This window comes from Schistocerca nitens, chromosome 8 (assembly GCF_023898315.1).
Source record: "Schistocerca nitens isolate TAMUIC-IGC-003100 chromosome 8, iqSchNite1.1, whole genome shotgun sequence".
In the NCBI taxonomy this organism is placed as follows: Eukaryota; Metazoa; Arthropoda; class Insecta; order Orthoptera; family Acrididae; genus Schistocerca; species Schistocerca nitens.
Genome location: NC_064621.1, coordinates 134,686,148 through 134,708,403, shown reverse-complemented (window position 1 = coordinate 134,708,403; position 22,256 = coordinate 134,686,148). Strand labels below are relative to the sequence as shown.

At 46.6% G+C, this 22,256-nt stretch overlaps 1 protein-coding gene and 1 non-coding gene across 4 annotated transcripts in view; one reads left to right on the top strand and one right to left on the bottom strand.

The window, feature by feature from the left end:
• Positions 1-22,256, top strand: part of LOC126198890 (semaphorin-2A-like) — a 1,278,287-nt gene that overhangs the window by 208,097 nt on the left and 1,047,934 nt on the right. The window lies entirely within an intron of this gene.
• On the bottom strand, positions 13,699-13,773 carry Trnas-uga (transfer RNA serine (anticodon UGA)). The gene has a single exon. It is a non-coding gene; the product is annotated as a tRNA-Ser (tRNA).

The window sequence follows — 22,256 nt, the reverse complement described above, 5'->3', positions numbered from 1 at the left end:
AGATGTTCTCCCATATTTCCGAAAATATGGAAGTCGCATGGTGCAAGTTCTGGACTCCCGCTCTGCATCCCCGGCCGTAGTCAGGCTGTGGACACCACTTCCGGACGCGACATTGTATTTGGTACATTCACCTCCAGAATTTCACGGTAAACCTGCGTACAATTCAGACCTTTCGCCCGCAAAAATCGTACGTCACAAGAACTTCTGCTTTGGAGTGCATTTCCATTTGTCACGTAATTATCACCAGCACTTTGTGATACATCTGCTACCCCTACCGGAGGTTCGTACAGAAAACTCAAAACATGTACTCTCTTCTATCAATGCGCTGACTCTCGTTAGGCAATGGTCTTGGAGTGGGACATGTAGAACTCACTTTTTGAAGCGGTTAGGGCCAAGGGATTCGGTTGTGTGGAATCTTAGTTGGCTCTGATAACTTGCCGAGGTTTCTCTCGTTTGGTTATTGTTATGAAGTAACGTTTAATTACAGTTTCACCGGCCGATATTATTGGGGAAGAAGAGGATCTAGCAGTCGTCGGTATTTTACTGCAAGAAATTGATCATCAGAAAACGCTGGTGGTTGACTTGTCATTCAAAAAACAAGGAGCAGTGTGGCGAAACAAAATGAATGTCTGAACCTAAGGCTGCAGTGGAATATAACTTTCCCGAATAAAAGCTACAAATTTAGAACCGTTATTGAATCGTATAGGCCCTACAATTTCCAACGGTGACACCTCTTTCGGCATCACTCAGCACCACTCCCAGTTTCGCTTGTTTCTCTTTATAGATCACGGCGGAGAAATTCAATAAAGACTCAGTATTTTTTATTTCCATCCTGTACATAACTTTCTAACGGGTCACTTATTTCCCTATAAGCGTCTCATCTTTGCAGTTTGTTTTTATAATCGCAGATCGTAGGGTCTGTAATATCTTCTTCTGTCTGACTTGCTTTTCCTTCGGGGACAGCAAAAGTGTTCACTCTTTAGTGAGAGAAAAATAATTTAACAATTTTTTAAAATCAGATACACCTGCAATTTGAGGATGATTCGCGACGGAATCGTTAGTCATAGCATTAGAGATAGAGGTACGAACGGGTTATTTTCTAGTCCCATATTTTATGATTATGGTTAGTTTCACGATCTAGGAAAAAAAAGTACCTGTCTCGCTTTAGTTCGGTACGCAGGAGGCAGAAGGTTCCTCCGATGAGCTGACTTGGAGAAAACTATTATTCCTTTTATAAATTTCATTTACTTCACATCTACGATCACAAATTTTTTTGTTGTCAGACTACCGGTTTCAGTCCATAACGACTATCTTCAGATCTGTTTTATAAAAACATGTCCTGAAGTTGGTCATTATAGACAGAACTGTTCAATTCGCGACCATGTCACAGCTTGTGAAACTATACCTTTTATATATTGACCGTGAAATCGGAAAGTTAAGGATAGAAAGCTCTGGAAAAGGGTAAGAATTATACTCGCTTAATTTGTACGTACCGCGCAAGCTGCCATTTTTACAGAGTCCAAGCCAGCCAGGAATTACTCCGTTTCCATTTGCGTCCTTTTGCAGCCTCGAAGAATAGTTAAAATCCTTCACCTCCTCTACAGTAAATGGCGCCACAGCACAATAATAATTGTGTATACCAATTTATTTACTTGGACGTTATTATTAAATAATGAACGGATGTGCTTCCATCTGCCAAGCTCTGTTAAACACCAAAGGAGCAAAAATACCAGAATGTGACGAAACAAGGTCAACCATAACATAGCTACTGTTTTTCTGCAGAGATCATAATATTCCATCTAGCACCGAAACATTCCTGTCCCATCAATATTACCGCTCGTGATGAAACTTCGGCTTTATTGCTGTATCCGTATTCTACATCTAAATCTACATCCACACTCCGCAAGCCACCTGACGGTGTGTGGCGGAGGGTACTTTGAGTACCTGTATCGGTTCTCCCTTTCATTCCAGTCTCGTAATGTTCGTGGAAAGAAAGATTGTCCGTATGCCTCTGTGTGGACTCTAATCTCTCTGATTTTATCCTCATGGTCTCTTCGAGAGATATACGTAGGAGGGAGCAATATATTGCTTGACTCCTCGGTGAAGGTATGTTCTTGAAACTTCAACAAAAGCCCGTACCGAGCTACTGAGCGACTCTCTTGCAGAAATCTTCCACTGGAGTTTATCTGTCATCTCCGTAACGCTTTCGCGATTACTAAATGATCCTGTAACGAAGCGCGCTGCTCTCCGTTGGATCTTCTCTATCTCTTCTACCAACCCTATCTGGTATGGATCCCACACCGGTGAGCAGTATTCAAGCAGTGGGCGAATAAGTGTACTGTAACCTACTTCCTTTGTTTTCGGATTGCATTTCCTTAGTATTCTTCCAATGAATCTCAGTGTGTCTTCTGCTTTACGGACGATTAATTTTATATGGTCATTCCATTTTAAATCACTCGTAATGCGTACTCACAGATAATTTATGGAATTAACTGCTTCCAGTTGCTGACCTGCTAATTGTAGCTAAATGATAAAGGATCTTTCTATCTGTGTATTCGCAGCACATTACACTTGTCTACATTGAGATTCAATTGCCATTCCCTGCACCATGTGTCAATTCGTTGCAGATCCTCCTGCATTTCACTACAAATTTCCATTGTTACAACCTCTCGATATACTACAGCATCATCCGCAAAAAGCCTCAGTGAACTTCCGACGTTATCCACAAGGTCATTTATGTATATTGTGAATAGCAACAGTCCTACGACACTCCCCTGCGGCACACCGGAAATCACTCTTACTTCGGAAGACTTCTCTCCATTGACAATGACATGCCGCGTTCTGTTATCTAGTAACTCTTCAATCCAATCACACATTGATCTGATAGTCGATATCCTCTTACTTTGTTCATTAAACGACTGTGAGGAACTGTATCAAACGCCTTGCGGAAGTCAAGAAACACGGCATCTACCTGGGAACCCGTGCGATGAGAGTCTCGTGGACGAATAGCGCGAGCTGCGTTTCACACGATCGTCTTTCTCGAAACCCATGCTGATTCCTACAGAGTAGATTTCTAGTCTCCAGAAAAGTCAGTATACTCGAACATAATACGTGTTCCAAAATTCTACAACTGATCGACGTCAGAGATATAGGTCTATAGTTCTGCACATCTGTTCGACGTCCCTTCTTGAAAACGGGGATGACCTGTGCCCTTTTCGAATCTTTTGGAACGTTACGCTCTTCTAGAGACGTATGGTACACCGCTGCAAGTAGGGGGGCAAGTTCCTTCGCGTACTCTGTGTAAAATCGAACTGGTATCCCAACCTTGACATACACTCCTGGAAATGGAAAAAAGAACACATTGACACCGGTGTGTCAGACCCACCATACTTGCTCCGGACACTGCGAGAGGGCTGTACAAGCAATGATCACACGCACGGCACAGCGGACACTCCAGGAACCGCGGTGTTGGCCGTCGAATGGCGCTAGCTGCGCAGCATTTGTGCACCGCCGCCGTCAGTGTCAGCCAGTTTGCCGTGTCATACGGAGCTCCATCGCAGTCTTTAACACTGGTAGCATGCCGCGACAGCGTGGACGTGAACCGTATGTGCAGTTGACGGACTTTGAGCGAGGGCGTATAGTGGGCATGCGGGAGGCCGGGTGGACGTACCGCCGAATTGCTCAACACGTGGGGCGTGAGGTCTCCACAGTACATCGATGTTGTCGCCAGTGGTCGGCGGAAGGTGCACGTGCCCGTCGACCTGGGACCGGACCGCAGCGACGCACGGATGCACGCCAAGACCGTAGGATCCTACGCAGTGCCGTAGGGGACCGCACCGCCACTTCCCAGCAAATTAGGGACACTGTTGCTCCTGGGGTATCGGCGAGGACCATTCGCAACCGTCTCCATGAAGCTGGGCTACGGTCCCGCACACCGTTAGGCCGTCTTCCGCTCACGCCCCAACATCGTGCAGCCCGCCTCCAGGGGTGTCGCGACAGGCGTGAATGGAGGGACGAATGGAGACGTGTCGTCTTCAGCGATGAGAGTCGCTTCTGCCTTGGTGCCAATGATGGTCGTATGCTTGTTTGGCGCCGTGCAGGTGAGCGCCACAATCAGGACTGCATACGACCGAGGCACACAGGGCCAACACCCGGCATCATGGTGTGGGGAGCGATCTCCTACACTGGCCGTACACCACTGGTGATCGTCGAGGGGACACTGAATAGTGCACGGTACATCCAAACCGTCATCGAACCCATCGTTCTACCATTCCTAGACCGGCAAGGGAACTTGCTGTTCCAACAGGACAATGCACGTCCGCGTGTATCCCGTGCCACCCAACGTGCTCTAGAAGGTGTAAGTCAACTACCCTGGCCAGCAAGATCTCCGGATCTGTCCCCCATTGAGCATGTTTGGGATTGGATGAAGCGTCGTCTCACGCGGTCTGCACGTCCAGCACGAACGCTGGTCCAACTGAGGCGCCAGGTGGAAATGGCATGGCAAGCCGTTCCACAGGACTACATCCAGCATCTCTACGATCGTCTCCATGGGAGAATAGCAGCCTGCATTGCTGCGAAAGGTGGATATACACTGTACTAGTGCCGACATTGTGCATGCTCTGTTGCCTGTGTGTATGTGCCTGTGGTTCTGTCAGTGTGATCATGTGATGTATCTGACCCCAGGAATGTGTCAATAAAGTTTCCCCTTCCTGGGACAACGAATTCACGGTGTTCTTATTTCAATTTCCAGGAGTGTAGCTACTGTTTTTCTGTAGAGATAATAATATTCCATCTAGCACCGAAACCTTCAAGTCCCATCAACATTACCGCTCATGATGAAACTTCTGCTTTAATGCTGTATCCGTATTCCACCCTATACTTGAGTATTTTTAAATACAATAAATAGGAACCCGTGCTGCAGACAAAGGAAAACGCTATGGAGCCAAAGAATACTCGTCTCGGCGTCCACGCTAGGAGAGGGGTCCCAAGGCGAACCAACCGCCAACACTTTGATGTTACCGCCAGCAGACTGCACCGCAACCAGAGCCCATTGCTTCGTTGTATCCGATTTGTCGCCTGTAGACACTAGGCAACGACGTGGGATAGGCACAATGAGCACACTCCCGATACCGCAAAGACATCTGCATCCACGTCTGCGCATAGTGCATCACGCAGTGGCCTCCTTAGTTGCTCTCAACTATAACGTAGGAGAATCAGACCGCTTTACTTTCAAAATCTTTTCTTAAAGAATTTACTTTATTTACTAGCGATTCATTAAGAACATTAACACATTTAATCACACTAGGTGAGCGTCGAAGTAGTTGCCTGGGAGTAACTGATGAAAATGAAATTACCTTTAACAAATGGGAATCTTATTCATAAAAGCCTTTTCAAAAACAGATTTAAAATTTATAAGCAGAAAAGCACCCTCGAAATATCAAGTTACAATTTTATTTATAGGCAGAAAGAACAATATTGACAGTTTGAGCCTTCGGGCTCAGAAGCTTGCCGCTCCCTTTCAACACGGCCTTAGTCACGACCGCTCACAGCAACCTCTGAAAGACTACACTGGTGCAAATCTGCAACACACCAGATTACTTTAAACTAAAAATTTTTTAACAGCTCACACAAACACGTAAACTATGCATCCCATAAGAGGGATGGAAATGGTACAACACTCACACTAAGAAATTATTTGCCACCGAAAGTGAAATTTGTTTTTAAAAGGACCCTTACGGTGGGAGGGCCGCAACTTTATAAAAATGGCGATTTAAATAAAACCTATGAAATTCAGACTTACATAAAATGTACAACATGCTCTACATTACACATATACCGCCTCGCAAGATGATAGGCAAGATAAAAACATATTTCAGGAATTCGGACTTTACACCTTGATTCTATATCTACGTTAACACCGAATCCGACAAACATGACAGAGGCAGCTGTTAACGTATGGCAGATTGACGGGGGGCGTTTACTAAACAACCCGAACTGCCGATTGCTCTAAACCTCCCCAATCCCACAAGCAAAAAAAAAAAAAAAAACGGACCACCCAATTCACAGTAACCACTTTCCCGCGGGTGGGCAAACGGAGAAGAATGGTGCGACGACCCCAAAACAAAGCGGCTGGTGACCTCACCAAGAAACCAAGTAGAACAAGTAAATGAAACAACATATCTCCAGTCACTTAAATTCTAATAAACTGCGATTTCTGGCGAAGACCTGGCGCAGCACCCCCAACGGTCTCCCGAACCGTCCGCTGGCAGCCGCTTCAACGGATGCAGGAAGGCGCGCCGATCTCCCGTCTCACGGCGTCGCAGCTCGCACCGGCCAGCCCGATGTCGTGGGTTGACTCCTGTTGCTCTCGTGTCGACTATGAAGTTATTACCCCTTTCTATACGGCGCGGGCCACTGGACTCACGTGAGGACCTCACATGCGCCGACGCTCAAGGCGGACAAGTCATCTCGTGTCTCAATCCGCGACCGACCAACCGACCGATCCAACCGCCAATGACCGTTGCCCGAGCAACTCGAGCAGACTGGCTTCCTAACGCAGATGCAGGAAGTCAGCCCCGACCGGGCGACCACTAGCTGTGTTCTGTTACTGGCGGAGTGGCAAGACTCTCATTTTCTGGCTTAAAGTTTGATCCAGACGACAGACATACTCGCACTCCGACGACAGCAGACACTAACTGCCGCATAAATGCGAACGAGAGAGTCCAGCAACTAGTGACGCGAGACTGACCTAGCCTCACTCCGACTGACTCACTGCGGAGTTTTTTTTTTCCTTTATTGTATTTCGATTCCCCCCGAAGGGGGCGGGCTGGCAGCAGCTTATTCCCTGCTCTGCAGCCTACAGACTTTTTAAAACGTAAGAAAGAAGATAAGAAACAATAAGAGCAGGCGATAAAACGGTGACTGAAATTGTAAAAACGGCGGCAAATTGTGGAAAGTTAAAACAAAATGCAAAGGGTTGGCAAAGCTAATAAAATATACAGGAAGCAGACAGGCAACATAGTAGACAGAGTATTAAAAAAAAAACAACATGGCGACAGCCTGGTTTCTGTTCGCAAGAGATATAAAAATCACACCCAGCGACAGTACGATGGCTGTTCGCAACACTTCGGAGAAGACACACAACACTGAACACTCACTGTAACATACTGTACTAAAATGTCGGCACAAAGATAACACACCATAGCTGAGGGCAGATGGGGGGGGGCTGGGCAGATGGGGGGGGCTGGGCAGATGGGGGGGGGGGAACGAGGGAGGAGAGGAAAAACGAAAAGGGGGGAACCAAAGGAGGGAGAGGACTCATAGGGGGGGAGGGGCAGGGCAGACGCGAGAGGGAATGGGAAAAGGCACAGGAGGGAAATGCAAAAGGACTCGGGGGAGAGGAGGCGGCAGAGAGAGGGTATGTGGGAAAAAAGAGGATGGAAGGGGAGGAGAGGGAGCCCAGGAAAAGGACAGAGGAAAGGAGGGGGGTGAGGATCAGAGCTGATAGGAGGGATAAATGGAGGGAGAGAGGTCATCATCTGGGAGGGGGAGTTGATGGAAGCCACCTTGGGAAAGGAGATGAAGGGTGTAGAGATGGAGGGTAGGGGGAACACAACAGTGAAGACGTGGCAGGGGGCGGGGATGGGAGAGGAGCAACCAGGGGGTGAGGGGGATCAAGACGGTGGGAGGTGTAGAGTATGAGGATATGTTCGAGGAACAGGAGCAGATGGAAGAAAGGAATGAGGTCATAGAGGATCCGCGTGGGGGATGGAAGGCGTATACAGAAGGCGAGGTGGAGTGCATGGCGCTCAAGGATCTGGAGGGACTTATAGAATTTGGGGGGGAGGGCAGATACCAAGGCGGAACTGGCATAACAGAGGATGGGACGGATTAAGGATTTGTAGGTGTGGAGGATGGTAGAGGGGTGCAACCCGCATGTCCAGCCAGAGAGGAGTTGATCGGAGGCAGTTGTGGGCTTTGGATTGCATGGAGCGGAGATGAGGGATCCAGGTGAGGTGACGGTCAATGGTGAGGCCAAGTTAGGTGAGGGTGTGGGTGAGGCGGACAGGACGGGCGCAGACGGTAAGAGAGAAATCCAGGAGCCTGAAGGAGCGAGTGGTACGACCTACGATGATTGCCTGGGTCTTGGAAGGATTGATTTTTCAGGAGCCACTGGTTACACCATGCGGCAAAAAGGTCAAGGTGATTCTGGAGAAGGCGTTGAGACCATTGGAGGGTAGGATACTGCCGAACTGATAGCGCCCCTTAAATGCACGTGAACAGGCAACCTTTCCGCTTTCCCACCACAGGGAGACACCAAAGCTGCGATTGCCACAGTAGCGCCACCGCCATAAATGGAGGGCCACTGCTTCACCCAACGCGCTGCGGCGCGCTCTTGAAAACAGCAATTTTTTTTACGACGGCTCAATTATGTCTTCTTTCGACGCTCTCGCACACCCAGCCCGGCGGCGGGAACCTAACCTTCGGACTCCGGTTTCGGACGCAGCGAGGCCACTCAGAGGCCGCACAGGTCAGCAGAAGTATTGCTCGGCGGGTATAACGGTGCCTGGTGGGACGGGGCGCCGAGCCGCGGATGGCGGCGGAGGAGCTGGGAGGCTCGGTGGCTCGGAGCGGCACATTTGTCACCGCGGCCGGCCAGCAACAAGTTACGCCGGCGCTGCCCGCGGGGGCGGACACCGCGAAGCTGCTGCTGCTGCGCAAAAACAGCGCCCGCCTCCCGCTGCTGTCTGCCGGCCGTCGCCGCAAACAAACCGCCGGCGTGAATCACTTTATCTGGCGCGCCATCTCGGCCTGCCGACACAACACGGCTACTCTCCACCTCCCCTGCGCCCGCGCCGCCTTCTGCCCCCGTATCGTAACAATCCACCGCGTTGCTCACCCTCTATTGGCAGTTACGGCACTGTGGGAGTATCGTTTCCTCCCCCTCTACTAACCCGAGATTTATAAGAACTGCTTCCATCCAACCATCTTCCCCCTCAGCTCTGGAAACGGTTTTCGGCTGCGCCTCCGGGCGTTATGGGCGCGTCGAATCAGAAATCGGGAATACACTCAGCAGTGTTGGGAAAATTGAATCTGGACCGTAACGATCGAGTGAGGTGGCACACTGGTTGAGACACAAACGTAGGCGCCTGCAAGGCAGGGAGGACGGGGCGATGATCGTAGGCATTGGCCTTTTCCTGGAGCCTGGGATACACGCTTTCTGTTCGTTACAAAATTCTCACACATTTTTAGGTATGATTGTCTACAGTCGTACTGCACTGTAGATCTAGCATTGCCGAATGCAATGGGTAACTTTCTTTCTTAAAGCAATGCCAATATAATTTATGTTTTGTGAGTGTGTGGGCTTTATTTTGTCAAGTTGCGCAATAGATTGATCCAACAACTACCCTTTGGCTCCTGAAAGAAATAATTTCCACCTCACACTACTACAGAAGTCAGACAGATGCTCCTAATGTACCATCAAGAACTGCTTGAAAAAACATTCAGCAAGAAATATCTTCTGGAGTCGTCTGCTGTAAGGAAAAGACACAAAAATATTCTACATTCTTACGTAACTAGTGGATTACTTGGGTACTGGAGTATTGCTAGTTAGTGTAAGAAAAACATTAAACGAACGAAAAATATTAATTAATGCAAAAAAATTCTGAGAAATCAAGTGAAACTTTTTCTTATAAATTAATAAAGTACCGGGTTCTTTTCAGAACAGTAGATTGCCTCTTATGGATAGGAATGCTATTAATTTACAAAGTATGGAAAGGTTCTTTTCTCCCTGTTCTTTAAGTATGTTATTTACTCAGCAGAATGGCTGAGAGCCGCGCGTACACAACTTGAATAACTTTTCTAGGTACGGTGAAGGCTGTTGCGTGAGAAATGTAATGGAGTGTACTGTTATGGAGGACAGATGGGGCTCGCATACGTTGTAGTGTACAATGCCGTGAGCTCCGATGAGTGCTGCCTGCGTCGCTCACTGCTGACAAATAACACAACTATCTCTGTCTATCTGGATTGACCTTCGCCAATCAAACTCTCCCTGCGCCTTGATGAAGTCAGGACTCCTATCCGCCCCTAGTCTGACCATTGGCTTGGTACACCAGTCAGATAACCAGCCCACTGCGATGCCACTCAATATTCGCTCACAGGCGTTTAACTAGCAGGCGTTTAACTAGTACTCTGTCTGTGTTCACACCGCACAATAAACGTGGTGGCCAACGCATTGAACAACGCTTAATCGCGAGTGACTCAATACAGAGTATCACTCCGATTTGCTAACGACAGAGGTGCTCTCCCAGTGAAGTACTGAGGAGAGACTTTGTTCCTCTTTCTTTGCGTACACATACGAGCGCACTCGCTCTCGTTACGTGTTCCCGCTACAAGAGCAACAACGGAACGGCCTCTTTACCTGGAAAAGTTGCAAGGGTATATCATTCGCTGTCTTCCCTCACTCCTCTGGCTCTTTGCATCAGAAATATTGCGCCAATCAGCACTGCTCTTTTAAATGGGAGAATGACGTTTCGTTTAAGTCGACCAATGCAGAGATATGTAGCATCTCTATTAGGCGTGTACTGTCCTCCTGTGAGAACTCTCTAACTGCGCAGTCGGTCCATGAAAAAATGTATCTTCCAGGCACTCCCACGCAATGTAGTGGAATTTGGTTCCAAGTCGAACTCAGGGGTTGTTATCCCTTCGCTCTGGCAAAAGCTGTCCTCTCTCTGGGCGGTCGTTCCAGCCGAAGTAGGTGTGTGCTGACCCAACCCTCTGAAGGGACGGGCCACCCAGCGGGCCGGCCGCCTCTTTGGATGAAAATTCCTGTGGCCGAAATGTTGTGTACGCCAGCCTCGACTTTTTCAACCTTGGTGCGCACTTGCAATTTACTTATTGGATTTGCATATCGCTTACATGAATTCACACAAAATTGACTCTACCTTATCGAGTTTGGGTTCGAATGAAGCGTCTTGATTTTGCAGAATACGATTGTGAGGACGGAATATGTAAGAAATGAAGGCCAGGAGACCACACCACCTTACAGTTTGTAAACTAACGATTCCAACGTAGTAGCACGTGGACTGCAACACCTGTTTCCAGCACGAGACAAGAATGGCTGCAACTGAATCACAATCATGGATATGGTTTGACTGTGGTCAAAGCAGGCACATCACGGTTTACTAATATCACGTTGTGTTTTACTGTCGCAGAGCGATTGTAGTTGACTCTGGAAAGCACGGTTTTGCAAAACCGTTGGAGCATTCTATGGACCCAAATGTATCAGCCTAAAAGAGAAAGTACCATTTTCTGAGCAAGAAGAGAGGGATAGAATGAGAAACTTCAAGGTAACAAAAGTTCTACGTTCCATGAATTGAGCCCTTCTCAAGCTCCACGGTGTGCAACACAGCTCAAGATATGTTCCAGTCTTCATGGCTGCTCAGTAATGTGTCAAACAGAGAAGACGAAGTCCATCTCAGTTATGCCTGTTATGCCAGGCAATTTAAGGATGTGTTGGGAAGTTTCCCACAATTATTCCTTCCAGTGCTGGCCCAAATTAAAGTTCAACTAAACAAATCAAAAAATTTAGCTCTGGCGACAATTTCCTTAAACGTTAATTATGTCTGTCAACTACAGAGAATAGAGTGCACGAAAATAACTCAGTAAATGCATTAACATGATGTGAGGTTTTCTAAGTAAATGAAGTGTTATAGATAGCATCTGGGCAGATGTGGAATCCGACCTCAAGTTGTTGGTTATGAATTAAAACTAAAGAAATTGGAAAATGATAGGAAATTAAAGAGATGGGACCTGAATAAACTGAAAGAACCAGAGGTTGTTGAGAGTTCCAGAGGGAGCATAAAGTAATGATTCACTGCAAAACCGGAAAGGAATATAGCAGAAGGTGAATGGGTAGGTTTGAGAGATGAAATAGTGAAGGCAGCAGAGGATCAAATAGGTAAAAAAGACAAGGCCTATTAGAAATCCTTGGATAAAAGAGGAGATATTGAATTAAATTGACGAAAGGAGAAAATTTAAAAAAATGCAGCAAGTAAAACAGGCGACATAGAACACAAACGACTAAAAAATGAGATTGACAGAAGTGCAAAGTGGCTAAGAAGAAATGACAAATCTAAGGATTTAGAAGTATATTTCACTAGGGGAAGGGTAGATACCACCTACAGGGAAATTAAAGAGATCTTTTGAGAAAAGAGAAGCAGCTGTATGAGTATCAAGAGCTCAGATGGAAAACCAGTCCTAAGCAAAGAAGGGAAAGCTAAAAGTGGAAGTAGTATGTAGATGGTCTCTACGAGGGAGATGAACTTGAAGGCAGTATTATAGAAATGGAAGAGGTCGTAGATGAGGATCAGAAGGGAGGTATGGTATTGCGAAAAGAATTTGACAGAGAACTGAAAAAGCTAAATCCAAAAAAGGCCTGGTGATAGATGACATTCCATCGGAACTACTGATAGCCTTGGGAAAGCCAGCCATGACAAACCCTCCAAAGCAAATAATATTCCTACACCTATCTGCAGATCAAGTAGCAAATTATATGTTACTACAGTGTCATGATTCTAAATATAAATAAATAATGTACTTTCTTACCTAAACTCACACAAAAAAATCTATCTTTAACATGTAAGATCTTTATAATTAATGTAACAGTATTCGCTCAAAAACTTACAAAATTAATGACTCTGTACTAATGTAAAAGGCGTTTCAGTTGCATTTTTCCAAACAAGGGACATCTTTATAATGTTACGATATATCATAGCATCTTTGACACTCATATGTTCGTAACCACTTTGTATGCATCAAAACATTTGGTTCATATTAGAAATCTATTCTTTGAAAAATCTGAAGTGTTCAGTGAGAGAAATTTACGTGTGCAATGATAAGAACACAGTGGGAATGTATTCATATCTGTTGGACAAAAACTATGAAAACAAACACTCCACACCGACATTTCACGTAAGTCACATCCAACGATAATGTGTTACGCAAGCATCTGTGTGGCGTCCTTATAATTATGATTTATATTTTAGGACAATTGCTCTGTAAAAAAAGCACCACATAAAAACCGTCTGAAAACGAATCGTAGTGATTCGTAACTGGTAACGACACCTTTTGAATAAAGGAACTGAAAATAAATTTATGGCTGGTTGCTGTCTTAACACCATCAACATTTGTCTTCAAATAACAGCCACGGCCTCCAACCGTGTCATCATGTGACAAAATTGCATGATAAAACTCTTTCGTATGAATGAGTGGTGTCTGTTCTTTCGGGAGATCAGATACCACTAATTCATACAATTGATACGACTAGCTGAGGCAATGGAACAGCCGTCTTCAGTGCGGACGCACAAATCAACTGATATCATGTGGGAATCTCAGAGTAGCGAACATGGAGCCAAAGGACAGGGACTGTGGATAGAAGGCGCTCGGCGGAAATGTGGATCGGCCGTGGGGCGCTCCGAGATATGCTGCGCAGTTGCGGTAACGCTGTGTCCCGAATGTAGCAGCGGTTACCGCACCTGCATAGTAAGCAGGAGCTCCCGGGTTCGAATCGAGGCCTGTACAAATTTTCACTCGTCGCCGCTCATTCCGCGTAATGTCCCGCTACAGCTGACAGCCTTGTACCCCCTTCAATTTACATAAAACCCTTTCATCTGAAACTTCCTGGCAGATTAAAACTGTGTGCCGGACCGAGACTCGAACTCGGGACCTTTGCCTTTCACGGGCAAGTGCTCTACCAACTGAGCTACCCAAGCACGACTCACGCCCCCTCCTCACAGCTTTACTTCCGCCAGTAACTCGCCTCCTACCTTCCAAACTTTACAGAAGCTCTCCTGCGAACCTTGCAGAACTAGCACTCCTGAAAGAAAGGATATTGTGGGGACTTGGCTTAGCCACAGCCTGGGGGATGTTTCCAGAACGAGATTTTCACTCTGCAGCGGAGTGTGCGCTGATATGAAACTTCCTTCATCTGGTGTGCAAGATATATGAGACAGGCGAAATACCCTCACACTTTAAGAGCAATGTAATAATTCCGATTCCAAAGACAACAGATGCTGACACGTGTGAATACTACCGAACTATCAGTTTAATAAGTTATGGTTGCAGAATACTAACAGAAATCTTTACAGAAGAATGGAAAAACTGATAGGATCCAAACTCGGGAAGATCAGTTTAGATTCTGGAGAAACGTAGGAACACGCGAGGCAATACTGATCCTACGGCTTATCTTAGAAGATGGCTAAGGAAAGGTAAGCCCACGTTCATAACATTTCTAAACTTAGAGAATGCTTTGCACGTTGAAATCTGAAGATAGTAGGGCTACAATACAGGGAGCGAAAGCCTACTTACAACTTGAACAGAAACCAGACGGTGTTTGTGAGAGCTGAGGGGCATGTAAGGGAATCAGTGGTTGAGAAGAGACAGAGAGAGGACTGTAGCCTATCCCCGAGAAGAAGTAAATGTAACCAAAGAAAAATTCGGAGTTGGGTATAAAGTTTAGGGAGAAAAAATAAAAACTTTGAGGTTTTCCGAGACGTTGTAATTCTGTCAGAGACAGGAAAAGGCCTTAGAAAAGCAGCTGAACGAAATGGAAAGTGTGTTGAAAGGAGGACATAAGATGAACATCACCAAAAACGAAACAAGGATAATGGAAGGCAGTCGAATTAAATCATATGATGCTGAGGTCATTAGATTAGAAAACGAGACACTTAAAATAGAAGATGAGTTTTGCTGTTTGGACAGAAAAATAACTGATAATGGCCGAAGTAAAGAGGATATAAAGTGTAGACTCTAAATGGCGAGTAAAACGTTTCTGAGGAAGAGAAATTTGTTGGCATCGAATAAGAGGTGCGACAATCAAGTAATAAGACTGATTTTCTTTGCAGGATGTGACAACCCTGCAGACTTGCGTAGGCACAGTATCTTTGACCTTGGTCTATAAGCTGCTACTAGATCAAGTGGCACATCGATGCAACTGCTCAGTCGAGAGTTGTGCTGTAATAAGTTAACACGTGTTTGTGTCTCTCGTCACGGAAATGGAACCGCATAATATTGCGCAACGGTATGCCATTTCTTTTTACGTTAAATTTGGTGAAAACGCGACGACAACTTACGGTAAGCTTCAGAAGGCTTTTAGAGAGGAGGTTATGTCAAGAACTCAAGTTTCTCGTTGGCATAAAATGTTTAGTGAAGGCAGAACGAATGTTGAAGACCGCAGTGGACGACCATCAACCTCACGGTCGGATGTCAACTTGGCCAGGGTCCGTGAATTCGTACGATCTGATCGAAGATTATCCGTGAAAATCATTCTAGAAGAACTGAACATCAGTTGAGACTTCGGAAAAGAGTTCTTCGTGTCCGTGCCAACATTGCTGATAATTGGATTCTGCATCATGGTAATGCGCCATCCCCTACTGTTCTGTCACTACGGCAATTTTTAACCTCAAAACAAATTTCAGTACTACCACAGCCACCTTACTCACAAGATATCGCTCCGTGCGACTTTTTTCTATTTCCAAGAGTCAAAAGCGGAGATCAAGGGACACCATTTGCAAACAACACAAGATGTCCAAAAAGCTGTGACGAGGGTCTCGGAGGATATTACAGAAGAGTTCCAGTAATGTTACCATCAATGGCAGAAGAGCTGGAAAAAGTGTGTGAAATTAGAAGGGAACTACTTTGAAGGAGACACGAAATTTCTAGATTTATTTTATAACTTGTTGGATACGCTGGATTCAATAATACATTGGATGTAATTTCATACCGTTAAATCGAAAAGATGGAATCCACGTTCGTATCGACAATACAAGAAGTTCTACTTTCTTTATATCTATGATATATGTGTACCTTTTAAGTATCAAAATAAACTACCCCCAAAAAATATTCAGCTTGAATTATCAATGGCTTAACATTCAGTACATTTAGTATACTTATTCTCAAATTTAGTTCTTAAACTGACCGATTCAGCTGTACCAAATACGGTAGTTTTGTGACCTTGCCCCCTCTGGGATACATTCCTCAGAGCGCCCATGGACACAGAACTCGTATACGGGAGAAGTAGGGTTCAGATCCGAATTTGGCCATTCTCATTCATGTTTTGCGAGATCTCTCTAAATTGCTTGAGGGGAATGCCGAAAAGCACTTTGTGGATTGTGGGACGCCTTACATTCATACAGTATCTTTGCGAATACAAGCCGCACCTGGTTCCCAGGATTCGACCACAACTTGTACATACGCGACTGTACAAATATCGATATACTTGACCATCACGGAAGCTTCGACTTTAGTGCTTGTTCCTTGGTTGGAAACGCAGCAACACTCTCATCAGCATAGGTTTGACCGGCGTAATAGTTCTTGGTAGCCTCCTCGGGTTTGCTGCCGGATCCCTGAATCAGCAACTACGGGAAAACTATATCGCTAGAGTTCGGAAGCCCGCATCTCGTGGTCGTGCGGTAGCGTTCTCGCTCCCACGCCCGGGTTCCCGGGTTCGATTCCCGGCGGGGTCAGGGATTTTCTCTGCCTCGTGATGGCTGGGTGTTGTGTGCTGTCCTTAGGTTAGTTAGGTTTAACTAGTTCTAAGTTCTAGGGGACTGATGACCACAGCAGTTGAGTCCCATAGTGCTCAGAGCCATTTGAACCATTTTAGAGTTCGGAAATTAATGCATCTCTATGAGACAACAACGTAAGCGTCTACGACTGTTAGTGTTTCAGATGGATATTTTTACCATGTTCTGTTCCATTAGTTTACACGAGAATATCATCAACAAACTTTGGAATTCGTTGCAGTTATGATGCAAATTTGAGTCACATTATTCATTACTAGTGACCAGCCTCGCCTTAGCACGGATAGCACTAAATATCAACGGCAGTTCGACCTGTCTGGCGTAACAGCAATAAATTATGTATACAAACCTTCGTCTTAAATCAGTCTGTCTATTAGTGAATCCTGTCTCAAAATCCCTACAGTAGTTCCTGAGATGAGCCTTTACATACAGACAGAAAAATGCGGACGGTGACTTTAATTTATATCTGTAAATGCGAAGAGTAAATTTACTACAGAAGCTGATAGGATGATATGGACAAATCTAATGTGCAGCACAGGTCCACATTGAAGAAGAAGTAGCAAATTCCCGTTTCAACAAGGAAATGATTCAAAGGACCAAATGCAGGAAAATACCCTGAAGTTGAAGTTAGCGCTCTTTTCTCTGTGAACATGTGAACACCATCAGCAGATTCTATTATCGAAGGATCGAAGGCTTCAGGATGTGCTACCTGTCTAATACGCTGCATGGCGGCGAAGTCAACGTAGTGTGGGAGATGAGTGACAAAAATAATGACCGTTCAAATAAAATGGTTCAAATGGCTCTGAGCACTATGGAACTTACCATGTGAGGTCATCAGTCCCATAGAACTTAGAACAACTTAAACCTACCTAACCTAAGTACATCACACACATCCATGCCCGAGGCAGGATTCTGCGTGCAGCCATCCTGATTTAGGTTTTCCGTGATTTCCCTAAATCGCTCCAGGCAAATGCCGCGATGGTTCCTTTGAAAGGGCACGGCCAACTTCCTTCCCCGTCCTTCCCTAATCCGATGAGACCGATGACCTCGCTGTCTGGTCTCCTTCCCCAAACAACCCCCCCCCCCCCCCCCAGGATTCGAACCTGCGGACGGCATAATGACCGTTATGAAACAAATAGTCGGTAGTGAATTTCACAGTGACATCAGTGCAGACTTTGAAGGCTCGTATGTCTACATTACAACATAAAAACGTACACTGATAGTCTAAAACATTATGACCACTGCCCACCGCGACGGTGCATGCCACCTTGTGGCGTTGCGGGTACGTGACGTGGTAACAAAAGTATATGTAAACGGAGCAGGCACTGACGGAGGGTCACGCTAGGGAAGATATGGACTGCAAATCGGGCAACCCATTGAGACAATAAACTTTGACAAAAGGCAGGCTACTATTACGCAGAGCCAGTGAACGAGTATCTCGAAAACAGCGAAGCTGGTCGAATGTTCACACGCGCTGCTGTCGTGGGCATCAGAACGACAGAGAAACTACCACTAGGCGTCAATGGTTGAACTTCTACGACTCTTCACAGAACGTTGGGTTCGGAGGCATGTCTGCTCTGTAAAGTAGAATAGATTTTTTGTGGCAGCTCTGCCGAAAGAGCACAATGCTGGCGCACGCACAAGTGTTTCGGAGCACACCGTTCATCGTACGTTGTTGAACACGGAGATCAGCAGCAGAACTTTCCTATGTGTTCACAGTTATGCTACACTACGTCGATGGTCGTATTCAAAAACGTCGTCATCGCGGTGAACGGCGTCTCGAAACGTGCAGCGCGCCACGGACGCAGGATGACGGGAGCAGTATTATGCTATGGGAGACTTTTCCTGCGATTGCACGGGACCTTCGGTAGTGATCGAAAACACGCTAACAGCTGCAAAACACCCCCATCTCTTCATGCTTCACGTGTTCTCCGACGTCGATGTCATCTTTCAGCGGTATAATTGTTCCTGTCTCGGAGCAAGAACCGTGGTACAGTGGTTTGAAGAGCGTTATAGCGAACTGACGTTGCTGACTCGGCGACGAAATTTGCCAGGTATAAATCCTATGGAAGCCTTGTGGCTCAATACTGGGTACCATCACCACGTACGGAGACCTGTGGCCCGTTGTTTACGCAAATTACATGACTTTTGCGTAGACGCTTATGTCGCATACAACTACAAACCTACCAACAAATTGTCGGATCGCTGACGCACAGAATCAGTGATGTATCCCGTTCCAAAGACGGACAAACAATCTATTAAGCAGGAGATCACAATGATTTGGCTGATCAGCGAATGATTATGGGTGATCACATTGCGTGCAGCTTTTGTAAATGGGGAATGTGACGTACGAGGGTCACTCCAAAAGAAATGCACACTGTCTTTTTTTAAATCCATCTTTTATTCTACATGTTTGAAAGTTTTACAGTGTGTAGATACATCCTTTAGGAACAATATTTTCATTTCTCCACATAATTTCGATCCCTCTCAACTGCCTTACGCCATCTTGGAACAAGTGCCTGTATACCCGCAGAATAAAATTCTGGACCAACTTGTTGGAGCCACTGTTAGGCAGCGTGCACAAGGGAGTCATCATCTTCAAACCTAGTTCCACGAAGAGAGACTTTCAGTTTCCCAGAGAGATGATAGTCACATGGAGCTAGGTCAAGACTTAAGGCGGGTGTTTCAGTGTTGTCCATCCGAGTTTTGTGATCGCTTCCATGGTTTTTTGACTGACATGTGGCCGTGCATTGTCGTGCAACAGCAAAACATCCTGCTTTTGCCGATGTGGTAGAACACGACTCAGTCAAGCTTGAAGTTTCTTCAGTGTCGTCACATATGCATCAGAGTTAATGGTGGTTCCACTTGGCATGATGTCCACAAACAAGAGTCCTTCGGAATCGAAAAATACCGTAGCCATAACTTTTCCAGCAGAAGGTGTGGTTTTGAACTTTTGAGTGAATTTGCATGATGCCACTCCATTGATTGCCTCTTCGTCTCTGGTGAAAAATGATGGAGCCATGTTTCACCACCTGTCACAATTCTACCATTCTCGTACTATTCCAAAAGTTCGCTGCATTCCGTTTTTCTTGTTTCTTTGTGAGCCACTGTCAACATCCTGGGAACCCACCTGGCACAAACCTTTTTTAACGCCAACACTTTCAGTATTATGCAAACATGTCATCCCCCTATTCAAAGGTAGCGTGACAATTCGTTCACTGTAATGCGTCTGTCAGCAGTCACCAATTCGTTAACTGTCTGCACATTGTCTGGAGTGTGCAGTACGAGGCCTGCCGCTGCGAGGACAATCCTCAATATTGCCGTGCCCGCTTTCATCATGTAACCCGCTTGCCCACCGACTAACTGTACTGCGATCGACAGCAGAATCTCCACACACCTTGTTCAACCGCTTGTGGATGTTTTCCACTGTCTCGTTTTTACAGCACAGGAATTCTATGATATCACGTTGCTTCTGACGAACGTCAAGTATAGCAGCCATCTTGAAGACACGCTGTGACGGCGCCACTCAAGGGAACAGGTAGAACTAAGTTTGAAAACAAGCGAGAAGGATTTATCTACACACTGTAAAACTTTCACACATGCAGAATGAAAACTGTATTTTTTAAAAGATAGTGTGCATTTCTTTTGGAGTGACCCTCGTAATTTCTTTTGGAGTGACCCTCGTAAATTGTTCTTCACTGAGTTCCTTTTTTTTATGCTGCGTCAGAATTAAGGGTGAAGCTTAAACCGATTGAAGGACGACAGAAACGTTGTACAAGTACGTCTTGCGCTTATTCACATTCAAATATAATCACTCATGAGTACCACATTAAAAATATGTTGGTCATCGAGCACAATATGCATTTGTACGTCGATCCCACACAAAATCACTTATGTCTAAAACTCGTATACATGCCTCCAGTTAACTAAGCTATTGTGGTTTTGATTCTTCGAAGACAGAGACAGGCAAACACTTACCTCTACATTAGGTTAATTTGACAATCGGCGAAGTGGATAGAAAAAAAAATGAAAATGAAAAACACGACATTCATATATGTGAGAAGACGTGGAAGAATATATCAGCGCATTTAGCCACCTTAGTTCTCTTGCGGCCGTATATCAGACCGTGACTGATTCCTCAATACCGCATGCAATAACTCTGTCGGAGGAAACAATTACTCGGCGCGGAGTGGTCCAGCAGTGGAGGCGCTAGCCTGGCGGAGTCCGACTGCGCGGCTTGCACGTGTAAGCCGTTATAAATCAGAGCTGAAGGCTGGGAAATCTCTTTAGCCGCACTCAGGGGGGAACTTAAAGTAAATCATCGCCGCGTAATGGCTACAAGCCGGTCCGCGGACCGCTCCGCGCCGCGCCGCGCCGCAACTCGGCTCTTTTGCCCGCCCGGGGGCGCAACCTGCCAGTGTATAAACACGGCGAGTAATACGTGTCTACAGATATTAATTACTGCCTAACAAGGTGCCCGCGTTGAGTTTTAATTATCGGTTCGCGTCAGTGCGGCGCGATCCGCAGGCTCGGCCGGCCTGCGGCGCGCGGCGACTTGACGGCGCACGCCGGACAGCCGGCGCCGAATGCCTGCGCCGTAAAGCATGCGCGAGCGCTCGTCCATCGTCGCTAATTAGGGGGCCCCAGTCGGCCGCAGCTGCGATTACAGGACGCGGGCCCCTCCAGTGCCGGAGCGGGACCGCAGAACAGCTGCCTGCCGAGCCTAGGAAAGCTTACGCGGCTGTCCTTGGGTTCAGAGAGGTTTCTCCGAACGTGTTCCGACCTGAGGAGGGCGCGTGCGATTGTACCGACAAGTGACTCGTGTTGATCTATGAGTAGTTAAATCTGTGTGGCGGATCGAGACTCGAATCCGGGTCTCTGGATTTCACGTGCAGTACGATCGGCAGTCCGCGAGTATTAATTACTGCCTCAAAAAAAAAAAAAAAAAAAGTGAAGCTCCACCCACGTAGCTCGATGATCATATTAACCCTTCTTTATACAGGATGATTTTGCTAAATGACGTTACGACTTCTGCACCACTTGTTAGCAGCAGACGCAGTGGATGCGCCAAAGACTGAAGCGGCGTGGAGTTTTACAATTATTTATTGAACTTTCCTTACAATTGCTCCCTCGTCGTCGCTGCCCAGCCCTGCGGATCCCTCCGCCTGGCTGCTGCTGTGTAGATTCTCCGACAATGCGCGCAACGCGCGCCGCTGATCGCACTCGGGAGCCTCAAACCACCAGTGCTCCACTGAAGCCAGGATGCACTGTGATTGAGATGAACTCGTCACCGCTCGGCGCCCCAGTACGGGCACGCCCACGGAGCCACATCGCGTGAAGTCAGCTCCCGACGCCTGTTTCACCGGCGGCTGGGAAGCCGTCAGTCGCGATGTCAGCGAGGTTCAGTCGTGGACAGGCCACGCGCCGTGGGGGTGGTTGCCATGAAGTCCGGGCGTCAGTCCCCGGCGGCGCCTGTGACCAAGACCGCGCTGCGGCCGGACCTGTTGGAAGCTCTCGCTGTAGTTAGTCAGCCACGGTGCCGACCGAACTCAGGCCGACCTCCAGAGCTGAAGTTGACAACTGGCGGCGAACAGATGACTCCTGGGAGCTGGAACAGAAAAAAAATGGTTCAAATGGCTCTGAGCACTATGGGACTCAACTGCTGTGGTCATCAGT